Here is a 5,195-nt window from a genome sequence, read left to right as displayed (position 1 = left end):
TGGGTCATTCTCTGCCCGAGAGGAGGCACAGATTCCACAGTGACCCTGGCCCTACAATCAGGGGCCATCTGGGACTGAAGCTCCAGCAGCCTCTCAGGCAGCTGACAGGGAAGGGGTGGCATTTCTCAAGGGTCTGGTGAGGGCCTCCCTCTGCTTCTGCCGTGTCCTGTTTGTCTCTCCTGAAGGGATGCCTTTAGGTGAGCTTTGCATCTTCCACTGCTTTGGAGCAGAGTCAGGAAGATTTAAATAGATAGATAGATAGACAGACAGATCTCACTTTTATAATCTCTCTTTACTGTACTGTGGTATTTACATTTTTTGAATGGAGAGAGATATAATTCTCTCTCCTAGGTTTTTTTTAAGGGAAGGTAGTGAGAAACTTAGAGAAGAAGAGAAAACAATTCTAATCTCTACTGGCTGTTCTTGTTTTTTAGTATATGAAGAATGTGTTATAGTGATTGTTTTCTGAAAGTGATTTGTTAGTTGGATTTTAGTGATAGTTGTTTAGATTGATTAGCTAATTAGATAAAAGACTGCCTGGAGACAGTCACGAGTTTTTCTTTAGTAGCTTTTTAGTGAAGTATCTCTTTAGTATAGTTTTAATATAGTACTAGTGTAATATAACATAGCTTAAGAAAGCATTTGTTTAACCTTCTTAATCATAGAGCCAAAGCACATTATTCCCCACGTGGGGGTCACCCGGAATCAATCCTGTCCTTTCTGTCACTACACACATCAGCACTCGGTAGCAGTGCCCCGATCAGCAGCCATCCTGAATTTGCTCTCCTGTTGCTTCAGTAACCCACACTCTTGGGAAATCTGGAGCATGTAGGTCCTTATGGAATGCAATCAGACCCAGAGCACTGCACTGGGAACTGCACTCTTTGTGCATCTGTGCTCGGGCAAGTTCTTCGCTTGGACTCGACCACACTGATGGTGCTAAAGTGGCCTGAGTCAGAAATGCAGCCCAGCCCCTCCCAGCTCCTCTAATCTCTGAGCACCAGCTGGAATGCAAGGGCATTGATTTCCTACTCAGTTCCCAAACACAACACACACTGATTGCCTGGGCTGCCAAAAGACAAGGGAGCCGTTAACTTGAAAATTATGGGCAAGCCCTACTGGCTGGTCTGGCACCAGAACAGCTCATTCTGCACCAACATGTCTGGCCCAAGCTATGTGTTCTTGTGCAAAAATACTGCATTATCCAGAACTGCCTCCTTGAAAAGTAAAATTCTAGCAGAATTTCTGCCAGTGCTGTAAAAGGGCAGGAAAGATTGAGAAAAAAGCTCCCTTGCTCCCTGGAGAAGGAGAAATTGCACAAGGCTTCACCCTCTAGCAAACAAACAAATCAACAAAATATGAAAGTGTTACCTACTCCAGTGTCTAAAGCACTTGGATGCAGTGAAGGGATGTTTGGCAGGGAAACAGCCCTTGTGCTGAGCATTGGCTCTATGGATCCAAGGCAGGGATCTATGGAAGTCTGCCTGAAGGTCCCTCATGAGCCCCCATTGTCCAGGCTAAAGCTCCCTCAGCACCTCCTCCCTGGCCTTGTGCTGCACCCTTTGCCCAGCTCCCCTGTCCCTCTGTGCCCACGCTGCAGCCCCTCCATGACTTTCTGCTTCCCAGGGCCCACAGCTGCACACAGCACTCCAGCTGTGGCCGCAGCGCTGCCCAGCACAGGCCACGCTCCCTGCCCTGCTCCTGCTGCCCCACTGCTGCTGGCACAGCCACCGTGCCCTTGGCCTTCTGGGCCCCCTGGCCCCACGCTGCCTCATCTTCAACTGCTCACGGCCGCCAGCCCTGCGTCCTTTGGGCCCACGCAGCTCCCCAGCCACAAAGGTGCCCATTGCACTTCAGATACAGCAGGCACCATTGCAAGGTGTACATCCTGGGTTTAGCATTACAAGACAGCAGTCAAGGACTTGCAGCTTTGCTCCCACTCTAGGCTCCAATGCAGTTTTCCAATGCGGTTTTCAAAGCAGACTACACAATAGAAGGTGTCAACAGACACATGCAGTGTCTGGTTTTTGCCTCAGAAGAAGGGTTCAGAACTACTCCCTTTGTTTCTTTTGCCACGCCTGACAAGAATGCTCCCCCACAGCTTCATGGACAACACAGTCATCTCCTTGCAGCTTATCAAAGACCAAGAAACAGGCAGACTCAGAGCACCTATCTGCTCTGCTACTGGCTGCTCTGCCTGAAGAGGCAAAAGAGCAACCTGGCAACAAAGGCACCAAAATCCCTGACTTCAAGCAGCAACTCTACATCCCCAGTGTGTCTCTGAAATACTCCCAAGTAAACACACCCAAGAAGTTTGTGGAGACAAAGCACCAGAAAGAACTTGTGTGGTCAGATCAACATTTTTTTGTGCCTGCAGCTACTTGGCCAGTCTGTGCAGGGGGACAGGTCTCTCCACGCCACAGTGTCCCCTGTGTATCCAACAAGGCTGAGCACAGTGTCTTTGACATGCTCCCTCCTCTGGGAACAGGGAGCCTGCATGCTTCAGGCTAGCCCCTATCAAAATGCCAGGAAGCTGGTCCCTAAACATGACAGACCAAAGCCCATTGTCCATCTCTCACAGGCTGGGGGCAATCACTGGGTCCTGGCAGGACTCCAGCACTCAGCATCCTCAGCCAGCAACAGCAAGTGCTGGCTGGTCAGAAACTTGCAGTTCTGCCCTGCACTAAAGACAGCAGCACACACAGCTGGCACTTACTGGCTCAGAATGTTCAGGCTGTGGTGTGAGCACAGCTGGAGGCTGGCGCTCATCCACCTCATTTGCCTCCTCTTCGGCCTCCTCTCCATGAGCAGAGGGAGCCAGGGGAGAGACTGCTGTTGGTTCTGTGATCTGTGGACAGACAGCAGTATGAGGGACACAAAGTTACCTATAATTTATAACCTTATTTCTATTCAGCACTTTATGCTATTCAGCTCTATTTCTACAACCAGCTCTGCTAAGGACAAATCAGAAACTTTGATAACAATGGGATTCTAAGTCACTGACACTAAATTTAAATGGGCTAATTCAACAGAATTGCTAATAGTTCTGAATTAGACATTTCGCCCTGGCTACTATCAAGAAGCAACATTCTCTCTGCAAAATGAGCTTTTCATTCCTTGAAAGTTCTGAAATGGAAAATTAGGAAATAGCCAGCGATGCCTTTGTTCTTGCTGCTGCAGACATGGAAATGGATTTTCTTTCAGCCTGCCCAGCTGGCCCTCTACACTCTACCTCCACAGGCCAAGCTCACAGCTTGCTCTACAATTCTTAAGCACCAGGAACATGAAATGTTCCTTTCTCACTCACCTCAGGATCAGCACCTCTGAATACACGCTTCAGGTGACCTGGAGTGGGCAACGGAAAATGAACAAGTGCTGTGAGAAAACTGCCTGGGCTGCTGAATCCCACAGAAGAGAAGAAGTCAACCCAAACAGAGAGTATTTTTCTTTATCAACATCCCTCCACATGACATAGTTCCTTCACACAGCCAGCAAGAGATCAGGACAATAATCTTGGTTGTGCCTACACTTTGGCCAGTTTAGCCAGTAAATGAATACAAACATGATCAAGAAAATGCAAATTGTTATTCAACACTCAATGCTTCTGTTCTGTCCAGCAGATAAAGCAGCTTTTGTTCTCTTGTCTTTCAGGTACTTTTTTAAAAAAAGAAGTTGCATGCACTAATTCCCATTAAGTTGCTGAAAACAGTCACCCAGAAAAGCTTGCCCCAAATGCCCCTGAGCTGTGGCAGTTCTGCTGTGAAAGAGCACAGCAGCAGCTCCAGGCTGCAGGAGCAGACACTCACTGCTTTGGCGTTTGCACTTCACTGCAAAGGGAATCACTCTTTTAGCACTCTGTCAAGCGTCAAAATAGACAGTCAAATCCTTTCATTACAAAATTTGGAACAAAAGAAGCTTTCCCTGAGTTCTGGGGAGAACTACAAAGTCCTTAGAAGGCCTTCTGAGAAGGCCTCCAAGGCTGCATTTTGGAAGTTGTCCTGCTTGTGGAGAGCATTATTAATAATTGGTTAGCTGAGAAAGGCCACACTGACATAATGCCACTGGTTAAGCTGAAGGAGAAAAGTCAGCAGTCAGCAAGCTGAAAGGAAGAGTCAGCAGTGACCTTGCTGCAACATGAGGATAGGGAGTTGAGATTAGTCCTGAATATATCCTAAGAATATGTAGAAAGTATCAAAAGTAGAACCATAGGAATGTAGAAGTAGGCATAGGTGCTGATATGTAAGCTGACCAATCCTGAGCTTAACTTTTGCAATATGTATGAAGCTCATTATGAACTGTATTTAACCCGCCGTACTGATCAATAAAATTGAGCCTGTGATGATCAAATTGATGTCCTGGTTCCCTTCCGCCGACACCTGCTTGTCCCAGCAAACTGAGGAAATGACAGACTCTGCTGCCACAGACTCTCCTGTGGAGGGAACGGAGCCCTGCAGGTTCCCTTGCAAATGCTGCCCCTGTGGCTACAGACACCCCCTTTTTAGCTGAACCTCTTGACAGGAGCTTTACCAAACCACTGGCATCCTAATGCTCTTTCAAAATCAGAAACTCAGCCCCCAAGAAAGAGCAGGAAGACATACAAAAGCCAGGTAAGGATACACCCTAACCTAAGTAGAATGGAAAACTCTACTTACGTGCAAAGTGTGTAACGTAATACGCGGAAAAAGAAATGCCATAAGCAGCAAAAGCTGCTGTGGCCAGATGGTGAAATATTGTCATTTTTGAAAGTTAGGTAAATAGAAGAAACAAGGCTCTTGTCAGTGGGCAGCTACCCACTGACAAATACCCCAACCAGAAAAGTTCTCCTCAACTGAGCAAGGCCTAGGGCTGCTCTGACACTCAGGCCTTCTGTGCACCAAGGCAACCTTCTGATGTCACGACGACAAGGTGGCAACCATGCCCTGACATCACAAAGCAAACGCTCCATGTTGGTCTGTGAGTTTATGCAAAGCAATAACCAACCTTCCCTACAGCAAACACAAAAGAGCCTGGGAAGTTTTTCTGTGTCACAAAGCAGCGCAAAACCCCCTCATGGGCCAAACCCTGTTCAGGGATCCAAGAGGAACTCCAGGAGTGCCCCAAGCACCTACAGCCTGTACCCCAGCTGAGCACTCAGATGGGACCCAAGCAAAGGAAACCAGACCAAGACAATGGCCCACAGCATTGCAGATGTGAGA

The sequence above is a fragment of the Melospiza melodia genome, unplaced genomic scaffold (genome assembly GCF_035770615.1).
Source record: "Melospiza melodia melodia isolate bMelMel2 unplaced genomic scaffold, bMelMel2.pri scaffold_28, whole genome shotgun sequence".
Lineage (NCBI taxonomy): Eukaryota > Metazoa > Chordata > Aves > Passeriformes > Passerellidae > Melospiza > Melospiza melodia.
Note: the sequence above shows the minus strand (reverse complement) of the source record.